Below are 17,730 nucleotides of genomic sequence, written 5' to 3'. Positions count from 1 at the left end.
CCTTGATTTGGGGACCTAAGTCTAACCACATTCTGCCTCATAAATAAACCATGCGTTGGGGAGAGCTAACTTCTGTAAGTTTCATGATACAGGGATATGTGACCCGTCTTGTATCCTCTTATATAGGGGTTCCATACAGGGTAGTATGGAACTCCAAGTACATGACAGGACTCAGCCAAGCACTGTGGTAGCTCAGGGGAAGCGAGACCCTGCTTTCCACTCTGTGTGTGGAAATACATTTGTGTCTATAAGAAATAAAGAGACCAAAACCCATAGTGGATTATGAAGAATTGAAAGATCACTTACAGCCACAAGTATGCTTCCCAGGTTGGTGGAGTATAATATAGAATATCCTTGAAGATAGAAACACCAAGAGTTGACTCCTGAAAACAAGTTAGACAACAGTGAACATCTGAAAACAGCACAATAAAAGACCTTTTTGTTTTATTCCATTCATGATTTTGGTATAGATAGTTAATTTTCTATTAAGTTTAGGCTTATTTTTTCTAATTTTTTAAAATTTTTTATTGGTTATTTACATTTCAAATGTTAACCTCTTTCCCAGTTTCCCCTATCATCCCCTCCTCCCTGCTTCTATGAGAGTGCTCCCCTACCCACCGCCCACTGCCACCTCACCATCCTAGATGCTGGGTCATCAAGCCTCAGAACCAAGAGCCTCACCTCCTATTGATGCCAGATAAGTCCATCCTCTGCTATATATAGATTGATCCAAGAAACATTCTTAAGAATCTCAAGCATATGGGTATTTATTTTGAACACCAAACATTTCATTTTTTCTTTTTATCCATGACTATCAAAAAGTCTTTAAAAGCTTTTGTAGTGAGATTGTTTTTACCGCTTTTCACTTTTGAATGTGCACTAGCATTAAGAGGGTTCATTTTTGACCATGAAGCTCAAAGTTTATCTCTTTAAAGAATTCATATTCTTAAGTTGTTTTGTCAGCATTTTTTAAATTAGTATATGTTAACAAAGTCATATTTAAAGAACAGTGTGACTACAATTTCATTATGGGGAATAATATTATAAACAGTCTGTATCATGAATGACCCCTCTTCTAGGGTTTTTGTGGCTCACAGGTGTGACAGATTGCAGGATTTTCAGAAAATAGTGAGTCTGGCTTATGCTTTATTTGGTTAATTCAGGAAACTCGTTGATGGTACATGGCAGCATCCCAGCACTCAGGAAGCTCAAGGATTGGGAGTTAGAGGCATGCTTAGACTGTGTAGTAAGAATCTATGGACCTGCACATACCTCAAAAAGGAAAACACAGTGTGCCTCATAGTGTATACAAACCCTTCAGAAAAGAAAAAATGTGGGGAGGGTCTGGGGAGATGTTTCAGTGGATAAGAGTTATAAACTGGAGTTTGAATCCCTAGGTAAAACTTGAACATAATTTTATGTGCCTGTAATGCCAGCATTGGAGAACAGAAACTGAGCAGATCCTTTGAAGCTCACTGGCCTTACCAAGATAGTGTCCTGTGAGACCATGTTTCAAGACAACAAGGCAATAATAAATGAAGACATTTGGCAGCCTGTTCTGACCTGAGCATTCATGCAAACTCATATGTACTACACACACACACACACACACACACACACACACACACACACACAACATATTTAAAAAAACAAAAAAAGCTGGTTGTGGTCACGCATACTTGTTAATCCCTGTACTCAGGAAGCATAGGCAGGAAGACTTTGAGTTTAAGACCAGCCTGGTCCAGCTCCAGGACTATATAGGTCCTGCCTCGAAAGAGAGAAGAAAAAAAAAGGTAAATAGGAACTTGGCCATATAACACAAATAGAAGTCCAAGTGAGATTAAAAATGTGTAGATAGTACATCATGTTTATCAGAAATTCATGAGTAAAAGACTGGCAGTGTACTAGCGTAGTAGTAGTATCTTCATAGTACAGATACTGTGGGCACACATTGATTCTTTTCATAGCTTATATGGCAGCAAAGATCTTGCTGGGCTTGGGGAGTGGTGTGTGTTTCAGTGTTCATGAAACCCAGTGCCTCACAAAATAAGCATTCTACACAGAGCTCCAGTCCAAACATTTGGAAGAGTATATTTTTAAGGATTATCATTAATAAGATTTTTCTTTAGATTTTACTCCCTTATTTTATAGACCAGTCTATGGATAGAATCTTGTACTAAGATATACAAATTTCAATTCCTCACCATTAATCTTTACATTGTTTTTAAAATTAAAAATCCTAGAGACCTCCCCACAAAAATTTTAGCCCTTTCTGAAGAGAGAGATTCTGAATTGCATGAATGAGGCCTGACAAATTTTCAAGATGATAAGTTGAAAAACATAAATCAGCACAAACTTGAGATCAAGTATAGAATAGAGTCAGCTTTAAAATACTGGGGGTTGAAGGAAGTGGTTATTTTAATAAAACCTGAGAGTATAAAGTCATAGCCCTGGAATTGCTGTTATTTTAGGCTGTTGTGAATGACAGCCCAATGAATGAATGACACTGTTCTGATCTTTAGTCAGGGGGGGGGAAAAAAAACGAAAAGTGGTTTTGAGTGACTTGATCATGTGCCCTTGGGTACCAGAGCATCAGCTCATTTATTACTTTTATTAAGGGGTAACCTAGCAACATAGGAAGTAGGCCTCCACCAAAATGAGTGGGGGAGTTGAATTAAGAATTCAACTGATTGTCATGTGTGTGATATGGTGTGATTTGGGAATTCTTTAAAGAATAGTTTGGCCTCTAAACTTTAAGCTTCATGGTCAAAAATGAATCCTCTTAAGGCTAGTACACATTCAAAAGTAAAAAGCAGTAGAAAACAATCTCACCACAAAAGCTTTTAAAGAATTCTGACAGTCATGGATAAAAAGAAAAAAATGAAATGTTTGGTGTTCAAAATAAATACTCATATGCTTGAGATTCTTAAGAATGTTTTTAGATCAATCTATTTTGGGCACATAAAAAATAAAAGATGCAAGAATGGCTAACAATAGAGTTCTTTTCTCAGCAAGACCACAAGTTGATTCTTTTATTTCTGTGTCTTTGGATGAACAAGGGGAATTTCAAGTGATTTCAACACTGGATAAAATGTAATCCTCTCAGCTAGGGCCAGGCTCAGTCAAGCATGCTGGGTAAATCTGCATGATGCCAGGCCACTGGGCAAAAATCCCAGGGACAGGCAGCCTGGAAGAGGATGAGTACACCACACCACCAAGCCAAATGCTTCTGCAACGCTGAATGTGTAGTCCAGTCACCTAGGCTGTAACTGAAGAAGGTTTAGTTTCATTTCACAGGTTTTATTCTCAGTCAAGCTTTTGGCTGAGAAAGGTCTCTAGTGAGTGCATTCCTAGTTATTTTAGAGGTGAAAGTACATTGGTGAAAATAGAATTGTCCAGTCTGTGTTTCTGTCTGGACATTGAGGGAGCAGGGAAGAAAGCGATGCATTTACTTAGCATAAAGACAATGACACTATTTTGTGCTATTTAGTCCTTTGAGATATCATTTTTCACAGATGAGGGAAATGACAATGGCCATTTGTTCAAGTTTATTACTTTATGATAGGACTAAAATTTTTATTCTGGTCTTAGAACTTTCTTTCACACGCATGTCATGTTTACCTAGATCATCTGATTCTGAAATCCACCCTCCATCTGTAGAGTTCACTTTCCTTGGATAAAGCCAGTATCAACTTGTCCCAAAGGGCATCAAAGCCAATTTAAGTTCCCAACCTACGACAAGTCACTTTCCCTGCACTCCCCTCTTATGAAATGGAAATGATGACAAATACCTGACCTCAGAGGTTGTTAAACAGTTCAGACAAATTATCTGTATATACCTGTAAGTGGTGTCTGAACTTCAGATGTATTTAATTATTCAAGTAGCTTAGATTCAAATTACACTTCAGACTGAGGAGTAAGCTCTAAATAGAGATTGTCATTTTCTCCCTAGATTGACCTTGTCAAGGACTACCTAGTTTTCATTTTGTTGACCCTTAGGCTAGAGAATACCAAGCCAACCTCACTACCAGCCTCCAGGAATCCTACATCTCTGGAGAGTTTGAAGTGCTATTCACTGCTCATGGAAGATGCCTTTCACAGTAGTGTAGTCAGACGGGCCCTGGAGACACCTGGCAGGCCCTAGACTGGGTAGCCAAACAAATACGCAAACCTAGGCTCCACCCAAGATGTGTTAAAGCATGCATTTAGACTCATCTTTCATATACCCACACCCTCTTAGTACAGGAAGGAACTCAAGCCTTTAGTCCTATCCCTTTATTAAGCACATAGCACGAGGAAATCAAAGACACTCCAAAATGTATCCCACTATTCCATCTCCAAAGAAAATGAGAACTGTGACGATATAAGTGCATGCGTGTGTAACACACACACACACACACATACACACACACACACACACACACACACACACAACCTCTGCATTAGATCAACTTTCAGAAGGCATCAGCTGTCTGTTTCATCCTCATTAGCTTACATCCAACCTCCTCAGCTCCTGCGTCTAATAACTCGTTGGAGCTCTAAGACTAACTTCTTTGAGACTCAAGGGTTGGAACCCTTCATAGTTTCAGCAATTCATAAACCTTTTACTCCCTAACCACAACATCTCTTGTAATCTAATAGTCCCATATCCTATCCCTCTCTGACTTGCAGAATCCATTCTAAAGTCCTTCCCAGGACTGAAAGCACCCAGAAAAGATTTTAAATAATATTCCAAGAAAGGTGTTTTTATATCAAATCAGCCTTTATGTCATAAAGCTTGGATAAGAGTTAAGATATTTCTCTTACTTAACAACTACCAAAACAATTCCTATCCACAAAACTTGGGATAGCAAGAAGGTTGAGGCTTATACAAATAACTTGAAGAAAATGCCAATAATTCCCAAGCTAGCTCAAATCTCTAAAGCTCAACTTTTGGAAGTTGCCTCCCAAACTTCAACCAATTTTAACAGCAATGGATTTTGACAAGGCTACTTAGGTCCTTGCTGGTACCGAAGTGAATAATACAGATCAATGAACATGGTGTTAAATCTATGCCGGGTGTTCTCATTGCTTTCCATGCATTGGCTCATTTATTCCTCTTAAGAAGCCTGTAAGATACTAAGGATACTTGTTTTACAAAGGAAACAGGGAAAACATGGAGATGATCATTGACTGTGCTTGAGACACTTGCGGCCTCTTGGGAGAGAACAAATCTACAACTATGAAGGATCTGGAAGTGTTTAACATTTCATGTAGAGAACACAGAGCTGTTAAAGCAACACACACACACACACACACACACACACACACACACACACACAATTAGAAGTTGGGCACTCTGGCAGTTGGGCATTGAAGGACAGTGTGGATTTTGCCCTTAGGAAAAAATAAAAGGGAAAGGCAGGCAAGAGCACTGCAGGTAGATGCAATGGCACTTGTTAGGGCTTGGCTACTGGAAAGCTTGTAGCATGCCCGAGACCATTCAGGGTGGCTGAATCTCAGGGCTTTCTGAGACTTTCAAAGAGGAGACTGCAGGAGAAAAATGATGACATCTTGGAAAAAGAATCCATGAATGTTTTTAAAGCTGAGGAGTGCTAACATCAAGCCTTTGTTCTGGAAATTAACTGAGACAGCTTGGTCTGCACTAGAGCTAAACACAGCTAGAGGCAGAATAATTCACTGAAAATATGCTGTTTGCTTCTCAAGGAAAGACATGTATATATTGGAGGTACCAGGATATTGAGACAAATACAATATAGCCTATTCTGGTTTGCTTTCTGGTGAGTGAAGACAAGCAACACACAGTAGTATAACTTAGATAATGGTAAGAATTACATAGAAAAGTGAAAGTTACCAAGAGTAGTAGCCACAAAGCAAAGTGTAGAGATCGATGAGGGACAGTCATCCAGGCTTTCATTTCTTCTGCACCTGAGTCAGGAACCACACATGGACTTTCCTAGCCAATGCACATCCACAGGGGAAGGAAAGGAAATTGAAACTGGAAGATTACATTTTCTACAGTAATTTGTTGCTAAAACCTCAGCAGCAAGCAGCATATTATGTAAAATAACATCTGTTTTCTAGCCATATGAAATGGTTTATGTCTGCCATTATTTTTCACCATTTTCAAGAAGGCATTGTTATTTTGCTCTACCTTAATTTTCAGGTTACATTTCCCTGAGATCTGAATCACCCATGAGTAGATCTGAGTAAAGACATTTTAAGTAAAAGACCCCAAGGCTGGAAGAAGTTTCTTGTCTTCAAGGAAATGAAATGTTGATGGGGCTGAAGCCAACCAAGCAGTCAAGGCCAAGGTCTTTCAGCCAGAGGCCAGGAGAAGTACATTGCTTCTTACACAGTTGTATGAGAGGAACATGACCCGAAAGCAACTTGGGTAAGTATTTCAGGAAAAGCATGTTAGACCCTCTACTGGCATCTTAGGCTGTGAGTGATTGATGGAATAGAGGCTACGCAGAGCAGTTTGCTGTAGTTGTGCACTGTCAAGAAGTGGGGCAACTCTCTGTTGCTACAATCACATAAAGACAGAGATGTGAGTATCTCCAAGGTTGGACTTTCACCCACAACCCACCATTACAGACAAAGAGAGCATTGGTACTACACAGAGGTAAAATGAGTGATAATACTCTTTAATAGAGGTGGTGAAGAACAGCAGCATATGTTGGTATATGCATATTACTCCCGAACTTCAGAAGCTAAAGCAGAAAGATCATGAGTTTGAGGCCATGTGTTTGGCCACCCTAATTCACCATCATGACCTAGCACATAGATTTCCAGAGCTGTCACATCCTTAGGCGAGAACTAAGCCCATCTTTGTGGGCTTCATCCACCTGTGAAAATCCAGTATATCAAGCTGGAGGAGACCCTTGTGCTGAACACTAAGTCAACCCCAACCAAAGACAGGCCAATAGGTGAACCTCAGTAAAACTGCCCAAGAGAAGAAAGCCTTTAAAAATGTCTGTTTGAGTTTGGACAGTGGTTTTGAAATGCAAAGAAGACTTAATATGTAAGAAACAAACAAGCCAAAGATAGGGCTCAGGATGGATGGATGGACTTTGTAATGCTGATTTATGAATGTGCAAGTTAGCAAATGGGAAAGGAGAAAAGAAGGAGGCTGGAGGAAAAGGTCAAGGATCAGCCCTCAAGACCTTTAAACATATTGCTGAATTTTAGTTTTGTTTTATAGACCTAGATCTGATAGTCCAAGGCAGGAAAGAAAGAAATCAAAAACAGGAGAAAATCAACAGGGGTCAAGCCCATTCTCCTGCCTTAACCACAGAGGGGACTGAAAATCTAAGCACTTAGTTGGTGAGAGACACCAATTTTCATTCCCCATCTTGGAAAAGTCTGCATCTTCTAGGAAGTTTCTACCACATTTACTTAATCCTCTCTGTGTCCCCTTTATCCTTCTCATTATGACTGTTAGTCAAGTTTTTATATGAAAGAATCCCTGAGATGATCAATTTATAAAGAGAAAATGTTTGCTCTGCTTCATATATCATCTATCTACATATAGATGTTGGTTCATTCCATGCCAGCCTGTGGTATGGCATCAAAATGAGGACAATGACACGAGGATTACAAATTCCGGGCCAGACTGAGAGGTTTAGTGAGAATTTCTCTTAGAAGAAGAAAGAGGAAGAAAACGAGAAAGAGGGGGGAAAGGAGGAAGAGAAAGCGAAGGGAGGGGAAGGGAGGGGAAGGGAGGGAAGTGGAGTGGAAGGAAGATGGTTAGGTGATGGGGATAGACCATAGAACGAAACTCACTAATTCATGGCTAGATGCCAGAAGGCAGAAGAAGAAAGATAAAAAGTCTCTTATATTCTCTTTAAAGGCAGACAGCCCCCACCCCACCCCTGTCGCCACCACCAATAACTTAAAGTCCTCCTACCAGATCCCACCTTCTAAGGATTCCACCACCACCCAGCAGTACCAGGCTGGGTACCAAGCATGCAACATATGGGTTTTTGGAGAAGGTTAATAATCAAACTGCAGCAGTGACATGATCCCTGATCAGGATCCATGCCCTGGCCCACTTTATTTATTGTGGCCATTCTTCTACATCAGCTACTATGACTGCCTCTGCTCCTGACACTTTCACTGCTGCTGACAGTAGAAAGAGTACTGACTCGGGGCCTGTTACTGTACACTTAGCAGCTCTTGTAACCCTCATCACAACCTCTGATGCTTATCTTATTTCCACTTTATGGAGGAAGCACCCAAAGCTCAGAAAAGTTGACTAACTCAAACTGCAGAACCAGGGAGTGGTAAACCGCAGTGGCCCCTCTTTGGCCTATTTTTTTTTCCACCGTTCAATTACTAATGGTCAGCTTTAGTCTGAACACATTTGTTGTGGATTTGTTCTAATGTTAATTCAGCTCCTGAAATCACATGGGAACCCAAACATCTGTGCTGAGGGTTCCTGTCCCAAGTTGACTCTGATTGGGAAATAAAGTTGCCAATGGCTGGGCACGGGGACGGAGGCAGGACTTTTAGGACTCTGGGGAAAGAAAAACAGCAGAGAAGGCAGGATTCTACCTTGACAAGGACTTAGGAGACAGACCATACTGGAAAAGTACAGGAAAGGGAAAGTGTAGGTGCAAGGGAAAAGCAGCAACCCTTCACCCCCCCCATGTGTGTGGGGGGAACTGCCCAGCAGGGTCCAGGGCAGCAAAGATAAAATATAGATTTAATAAGTATTAACTCAGGAATATCACAAGGAAGTGTGTTAATTACGTGGATGTTCAGGAGTGGCCCAATCATCGAGCTAGTTAAGGCATATTAAAAATTAAGATTGTATACATGAGTCCTTCCATCTGGGAACCAGAACATAGGGGCGGATGGCCAGGAGCCATGCACATACCAACCAGAAGCAAAGAGAACATTTGACAACAACTGTATCACACTTTGTCTTGAGTTCTTCTAGAGACAGCACATTATTATAACTTTTATTATAGAACACTGTTATTTATGTTGTTTTATTCTTAGTTATGATGCTTAATTTCTTACTGCACCTAATTTACAAATTAAAGGTCATAGATATATGTATGTATACATGTATGCATATGAAACTATATAACATATACATACAAATATGCATATATACATATTAAACATACAGATAGATGACTGAAGATGATAGACAGCTGATAGGTATGTAGGATAGACAGACAGACAGACAGAGCATATGTGGGTGCAGACCTCACTTATGGTCTGCATCAGTGACTAACATGTTCATGCTTCTAAGCCCACATGATCTCACTTCTTTGTGGCATGATTTCTGACCAGTATCTAGTCCCCACAAACAATATACATAAATTATATTTTTCTGTATGTAACTATAATGCTTCTTGCAACATTGAATATTAGTTGTTTATATGCATGCCCTTCTCTTGCAATGTGGGCATTTGAAAGGCATGTCTGTGTCTTCCTTGGTATAAGGAAGGAAATCACCAAATGCTATCTAAAGGGAAGAGCACAGTCAGGGACAAGTAGTGACAAAGGCAGTGTCTAATGGAAAACCTGATTTCATCTGTGTGCTTACCAATCTTTCCCACAGAGGTAATGACTTCTGTAAAGCACCACGGAATAAGCTGCACGGTCTGGATTCTAGGAGGAAGTTGCTCTAGTACAGAGGGTACTGGACCATGGTACATGCAGTATGCCTGGCCCCTTTACCCAATTTGGTTCCTATCATGATGAAGAGATCAGTACATCTTAGATATCTGCTCTATACTGAGGGTTAGCAAACACCTCTTATAAAGGTAGCATATAAATGTTTAGGCCTATGAGCTGCAAGAATTCCGTTGCAACTATCCAACTCTCTCATCTACCCAAAAGGAGTTATAAACTTAGAAACAAGTGTGGGGCTGTGAAAGGCAGCCTGGTTCCCGGTTGAGCTAAGGCTAGAAACCCCAGAGACCCTGAAGGGACAGTAGGTGCTTTGCCTGATTTCTGGGCACCAAGCCCCTGTCACTAGCTGCAGCCCTCCATAGATTTGTGGCTATCAGTCATGTAAGGGCAATGCCCCAAAGCCCTCCATAGGTAGAGGACGTGACCTGTGGTCATGTAGGCTCAAGACAGATCTCCATTTTAATGAGATACCTAAAGGCCTGGAGGCTTAGCCAATAAGCTTTTCTTCCCAGACAGTCCTCTCTGCAAAAGGTCTTTAATCTCAGGCCCACCCTGAGAAGTGGGGTATGGTTTTACTCATCCACTTTCTGCCATGACAATAAATGCCTTAAAGCCATGGACTGCCTCTTTTCACCAGGATCAGCAAAAAGGAGCCATGGAGAAGGCCTTTGCCTATAGAACAGAGGCCCTTTGGTGCTCCCAGCCATGGCTGCCACTGATGCCAAAGGCCACCTGCCACCCAAGCCTCAAGCCATCAGGCCAAGGACTCATCTCTGTGGGACCAGCCAGAGTCCCCCTTTTTTCCCCCTCAGCCCAGGCTAGATCCAGCCTGCAGGCTCCCACTCTGTTCTCAGCTCTTCTGCAGCTTCCTAGATGCCCAAGAGGCTGAGAGTCAGATGACCCAGTCATCACAACAGGCCCAGGGACCCCTGAACCAGCTCTAGCAGTCCCATGCCTCAGACTGGCTTCCCCACCCTGCTTGGAGACCTGTGGTGGAGTGAACTTGGGACCCAAACAAGTATCGTGCTATTTCCAATAAAACCTTGCTACAAAAGCAGTCCCCTGCCCTGTGGGCCACTGGCTGACACATGTTATTGTGGATATTTTACTGCACAGACCTGGTATCATTTCCTCTCCATCATTTTTAATTTTGATACAATCTAATTTATTAATGTGTTCTTTCACAGGTTCTTCCAATGCCATATCTAAAAAAACCTTTGCCTAACCCAAGCCCACAAAGAGTTTTTTCTTACAATGTTTGCTTCTGTGCCTTTTATCTTTAGCATATAAGGTGATCTTTGAAAGGAAGAATTCATACAAGAAAAGGAGGGAGGAAAGGAAATGAGAGGGAAAAATAAATGAAAGATTTATTTCAAATAAAGGTTCTTTCTTCCTTCCTTCCTTCCTTCCTTCCTTTCTTTCTTTCTTTCTTCCTTTCTTCCTTTCTTCCTTTCTTTCTTTCTTCTTTCTTTCTTATTTTTTCTGCACTAGACTCTTCAAGCCAGAACCCACAAAGGCTCTCTTTGAATGTGAACCTGAGTTTTGAACCTCCTACCTGGTTGATCTCTTTTACCTGTGATTTAGAGACTCCCTATTCTTTCAGTGCTGTAGTGTGACTTTCCCCAACATACATGCCAATGTTAATGTGCACCCTAAACTGCTTTTAAAATTGTAATTTATTGGTGCTGGGGAGATGGACCAGGGGTTAAGAGCACTGGCTGCTCTTGCAGGGGACCCAGATTTTGTTCTCAGCACACACGACAGCTAACAACCACCTTAACTCCATCTTCCGGGTGGGGAGTGGGGATGGGAGGGATTACAACTCCCTTTTATAACCTCTAGGGGCATCATGCCCACATGTGGTACACATACTCGCATACTGGCAAAACACCCATTCATATAAAATAAATACATCTAAAAATTGAAAAAAGAAAGAAAGAAAGAAGATTCTGTTACTGCCAAATAGTACCTCCCAGGGGACCAAGTTTCCACACATGGACCTTGAAAGGATGTTCTGGTTTCCACCTCAGCCCCTACTTTATGTATGTGATTGTTCTCAGAGAAGAGAGTCTGCTCCCAACCACAGCTCCTAAGCAGTCATACAGGGAAGCCAGCCCAAGTCTGTCTGATTTGGCTCTGGCCCCCACTCTTAAGTTAGCTTAAGGTTTAAACAATCACAAATTTGAACTTTTACAAGCTGAAAATCAGGCTTCTAACATGGTTTTCATATAGTAGCTCATCCAACGTTTTCTAAGACTCTGACACACATCACACACAGGACAAAACTGAACAAGGAATGACGAAAGCACACCATCTGCCCCAGATCAGATCTCTGCTCTGAACTACAGCATTGTGTAACCACTCCTGACCTTTGCTGAGTGTTCGGGCCTTTCCTGGTTTTTATTTTTTTAAAGCATATTTTACCACTCAGTTGAACTATCTTACTATCTTTGACTTTTTTTAAAGTTTTTTTTTCCTATGGTGCTTTCCTTGCATTTACATCTGCACCCTACATGCACGCAGTGCCCTAAAGGGCTAGAAGAGGGTGTCGGAACCCCAGGAACTGAAGTTACAGATAACTGTGAGCTGCCACGTGGGCACTGGGAACCAAGCCTGAGTCCTCTGCATGAGCAACAAGTGCTCTTTACCACTGACATGTTTCTCTAGGCCCAGAAGTTGTCTTTAAAATAAAGAATCAAATAAATACTTTTTTACATGGTAAGTTCTAAATACTTAGTAAGCACCATAAATTACTATTATTGAATTAACTTAACAATTTAGTCACATAAATTTCAATTTACCATGTGACTTTGTATAAGTGAATTACATCTCTGAATCTAGGGTATTTTTTAATCCATAAAAGGGTATTTATTACCTTAGGGTTTATAAAGATTAATTAGAATTTTATTAGAGTAGTTGTCAGTAAAGGGTAGTGACCAGGTTGCACAGGATTCATGAGAACCACCAGTCATCCAGCCCTCAGGAGTCAGTTACAATGGGCATTACATGCAAAGTAGAAATGATAATAAATGTTTCTGCATTGCCTGAACTTTAATTATCCCTTCTCCTCAAAATTCAGTATCGATATCAATATTGTCATGAGAAAGCATCTCTGATAGACTCCAATTTGTAGCTTTAGAAGTTAAAGCATTAAGACACGAAGGACATGCTTGGGCTCACATAGATCACAGAAATCTTATCAAATCTTCTCAGTCATGAGCACCAGGATTTCTCTGTATGCTTCAGAAATTGACTCTAAACTTGAAAGTGTCTAGGCTAATTTGAACCAAGTCCTATTATTCTCTCTTGCTATGAAGGTAGGGCTTATGGTGTATGATGAAACTTGTGTTCTAAGAATATTTCCAAGCTAAACTACCTCCCCAAAGGTTTCCAGTTGGTATTAGTGGAGGTGATTAGCTGTGGCTTGTTTAAGCGAAATAATCTCCTAGCAAAATAGCTCCAATAGTGAGTGAGGGAAGGGGTGTGAAAATCGTTGACTGTAATGGAACATCCAGAGTTTGAAATACATTTATGATGTGACCTAAATGTACAAACGTGCATGTGTACGTGCATGTGCAGACACACATACATACACAGAGAGACAGAGAGAGAGAGAGAGACAGAGAGACAGAGAGAGAGAGAAAGAGAGAGAGAGAGAGACAGAGAGACAGAGAGACAGAGAGAGAGAGAAAGAGAGAGAGAGAGAGACAGAGAGACAGAGAGACAGAGAGAGAGAGAAAGAGAGAGAGAGAGAGAGAGAGAGAGAGAGAGAGAGAGAGAGAGAGAGAGACAGAGAGAGGAGAGTCGTCTCACTGCTTCTAAGACACAGTGCCCAAGGCTTGGGTAGTAGCTGTGTCATCCATGTTGGAGACTGTCTATGCACTGATGTAGCCAAGACAGTCCAAGTGCTTCACACAGAGATTTAGGGTTCTCCCTGTGTCACTGTATGTACACAGTCTGGATGTGGCCCTTGCCATTCTCCACGGTGAAGCACTTCAAGCAATCTCAATAATGAAGTTTTACATCGCACAGGTTGTATACTCCAATTATCCATGAGCTCTGTCTGTATTTTCAACTGTGGAAGCCTGGCTTCCCAGGATTCCCCAATCTTGTGGTGTCCACCCTGGACCAGGAATTACAGAGGAGTAAAGCACATTTACAACTCTTTCTCAGCCCTGGGTGGGACTTGGGGCTACAGAAGGGAAATCTGCCACCTGGGACCTGAAATATGCCCAGCCTCAGGGTATTGACTCAGCTGGAAGCAAGATCCTTGTCAATAAGCAGTCCCGTCCCAGGTTGCTCTCCCCGGTAGAAAGAGTAGAAAGGACACCTGTCTTAGTCAGGGTTTCTATTCCCGCACAGACATCATGACCAAGAAGCAAATTGGGGAGGAGAGGGTTTATTCAGCTTACACTGTTCATCACCAGAGGAAATCAGGACTGGAACTCAAGCAGGGCAGAAGGCAGGAGCTGATGCAGAGGCCATGGAGGGATGTTACTTACTGGCTAGCTTCCCCTGGCTTGCTCAGCTTGCTCTCTCTTATAGAACCCAAGACTACCAGCCCAGGGACAGCACCACCCACAATGGGCTGGATCCTCCCCTCTTGATCACTAGAGAAAATGCCTTACAACTGGGTCTGGTGGAGGCATTTCCTCTTCTGAGGCTCCTTTTCTCTGTGTTAACTTCAGCTTGTGTCAAGTTAACACACAAAACCAACCAGTACAACACCCCTTAATCAAAAGCATTTAGAAATTAAACCTGGATGGATTCGAGGCTTTGGGTTGTGCCAGAGAAAGATGATGAAAAGCATATAGAGCCCAGGGACCCTCTGAATTCAGCCCTGTAATAAGATGTTCAACTATCAAGGACCTAGCGCTTTTAGTTCCTTGACCTTTAGCACATGCTGCGGTAACATCCTGCTATGAAAGCTTGTAAATGTAAGGCTTAAGAATGAACTGGGGTACAGCCAGGAGCAAGTTTACTTCTGGTTCTGGAAAACTGAGCTCCTCTTCTCCCTGTTGGGCCAGCTTGTGACACATGAAGCCTGGGTTGTCACCCTCACTCTGGGCAGAATTCCTTAAGGGTTTTCAGCATACAGTATGCAAAGGACCCCTCTCCTGAACTAAGGCAGGCAGTGCTAGCAAAAGTATGACAGCTGTGCCATCCTCCAGAACCCTGGCTCATTGGCACATTTCAAGCCAACTTAATACGTTGAAACACTGAGAATTATTGTACAGCATAAACCCAGCTACACAACAACGGACCCCCAAATCCAAGATTTTTCCCTTGCTGTGGGGTAAGTGGAACTGTGTCATCAGACAAAAATTGGGAAGGCTGAACAGATTCAGAAACCCTGGTATTCTCATATCTGAGAGTGGTAGGCATTTCATCTGCTCTCAACCCAGTTCCTGTCCTGAAGCATGTGACCATGACACCCCCACATGAAGATCATGTAGCACAGAGTTTCCATGCCAGTGAGATATCTAGATGGGCCCACCCCAAGGGTTTAGCCAATAAGTTTTCCTTCCCAAATATTCCTTCCTGAAATAGGTATTTAATGTCTGGTCCATCCTACATAAGTTATATGCAGCCTTTTTCCATGATGAACAATGAATAAACAGTTTGAACAAGCAAGGATTGTCTCTCTCATCACGAACTGCCATGGGGAAGCCTTCGTCATACAGAGCCGAGCTGCCTAAGTCTCCTGAAGAAGTTCCCTCTGTGCTCCTGGACACTCTATCATAAGTAAAGCAGAAGTTCCCCCCACCTCACCCTGGGCTTGTCCTCAAAGGCAGGTCCCTCACAGCGTTCTCGGGTAGTTAGTTCCCCTTTACTCCACTCAGTTTCCAGTGGCGACTGGACGATTAGGAACCCCAGTTTCCTTGGCCTCAGCTTACCTTGTTTCCCACCCTGGCTGGGGCCCCCATCTTAGGCTAATGCCTCCCACTTAGTCTGCCCAAGCAGAGTCATATCCCCCAGTGGTGAGACAGATGGGGAAACTACAGTACTATTCTTTTTTCTGAAGCTTTATAGGAACTTTTATTTTTCCTGAGATAAGTCACACTCCTAAAAGAGCCCCAAAGGCTAGATGCTCTCTAATATCATCATGTCTTCTACCATCTTTCTTTTCTATCTGTAGAGGCCAAGTAGTCACGTGCTGAGGTCCCAGTACATGGCAGTGCTGGCATTCGCAACCACTTTCCTTTGACGCCAAAGCACAGTTTCCATTCCTCATCTGTACTTGCTATTTCTCCCTATGGCCTAGGGCGCTTGCATTTTAAGCAAGGCTTATGGAAAGGGCACACATTAGTTACTTTTTTGGTAACTATGACAAAATAGCTTCCAAAAACCCAAATTAAGACAGGAAAGACAGTTTGTTCTGGCTCAGTTTTAGGGTCCAGTCATCATTGCTGGAACGTCACAGCAGCCACAGTGTGAAGGGGATGGTCCCCTGTATCTGTAGTCATGAAGCACAGAGAAAGGAGCGCTGGTGTTCAGACTGCACTCCCTTTTCAATTTAGTCTAGGACTCCAGCCCGTGGATTAGTATCCCTAACATGGAGAGTCAATTTTCCCACCTCAATTCAGTTTACAAACCCTCTCACAGATATGCACAAAAGTTTGTCCCCCTGGTGATTCTAGAGTCTGTAAAGTTGTAAATCAACATTAGCCATCTCTGGGCATATGGACTACTTCTGGTAAAATATGGTTGCAGCAGGGTGCGTGTACATGGGTGCTTGGTTTCTCAACCACCATGATTAAAAAAAAGGTTCCCTATCCAGTTGCTGCTAATGGTTACTTACCTCTGAATGTTTGAACTGGAATCTCGGTCTAATCATCACATCAAATGAATTCTTCTACTCTCCTGGTTGTCTTTCCTAGCCCTACCTTCCTTGAACCATACAATCCTCTTCAGGCTTGAGATATTGGGTATAAATTGCCACTAGGTGGCACAGGCATTCGTATCTCAGCGAGGTGGACTGAGTGACTTGGCCTAAGTCTGGATTTGATCTGAGGTTTGTCTGAATCCAGACTCTGGTGTTCTTTTAGCCCAGTGTTTCCTTTCAACCTCTAGTTTCATTAAAGGCATGATTTTGTTAATTTGAATAATGTCTCTGTTCCGTTTAGTCAGAGTTTGGTTAAGGGTTTATCAATCTTGTTGATTTTCTCAAAGAACCAGCTCTTGGTTTTGTTGATTCTTTGTATTGTTTTCTTTGTTTCTAATTGGTTGATTTTAGCCCTGAGTTTGGCTATTTCCTGAAATTTACTCCTCTTGGATGTGTTTGCTTCCTTTTGTTCTAGAGCTTTTAGGTGTGCTGTTAAGTTGCTAGTATAGGATCTCTCCAATTTCTTTATGAAAGCATTTAGTGCTATGAATTTTCCTCTTAATACTGCTTTCATTATGTCCAATAAGATGAATATGCTGTGCCTTCATTTTCATTGAATTCTAGAAAGCCTTTAATTTCTTTATTTCTTCCTTGACCAAGTTATCATTGAGTATAGAGTTGTTTAGTTTCCATGAGTTTGTGGGCTTTCTGTTGTTGTTATTGAAGTCTAACCTTAATCTGGTGATGTGAAAGAATGTGTGAAATTATTTCAATCTTCTTGTATCTGTTGAGGTTTTCTCTGTGCTTGATTATATGGTCAATTTTGGAGAAAGTTCCATGAGGTGCTGAGTAGAAGGTATATTCTTTTGTTTTGGAATGAAATGTTTTATAGATATTTGCTAAATCCATTTGATTAAACACTTCTGTTAGTTTCACTGTGTTTCTGTTTAGTTTCTGTTTCAATGACCTGTCTATTGGTGAGAGTGGGTGTTAACGTCTCCCACTATTATTGTGTGAGGTTCAATGTGTGTTTTGGGCTTTAGTAAAACCTCTATTACAAATGCCTTTGCATTTGGGGCACAGATATTCAGAATTGAGACTTCATCTTGGTGGGTTTTTCCTCCAGTAGATAGACAGGTTCCTCAATGGAGGGATGGGGCCATCAACTTACCTTAAAATTTTTTGACCCAGAATTGTTCCTGTCTGTCTTAATTAGGGTTTCAGTCCTGTGAAGGGACACTATAACCAAGGCA

Source organism: Rattus norvegicus, chromosome 1 (assembly GCF_021556685.1).
Source record: "Rattus norvegicus strain SHRSP/BbbUtx chromosome 1, alternate assembly SHRSP_T2T, whole genome shotgun sequence".
Classification (NCBI taxonomy): domain Eukaryota; kingdom Metazoa; phylum Chordata; class Mammalia; order Rodentia; family Muridae; genus Rattus; species Rattus norvegicus.
This window is presented reverse-complemented; position numbering follows the sequence as displayed.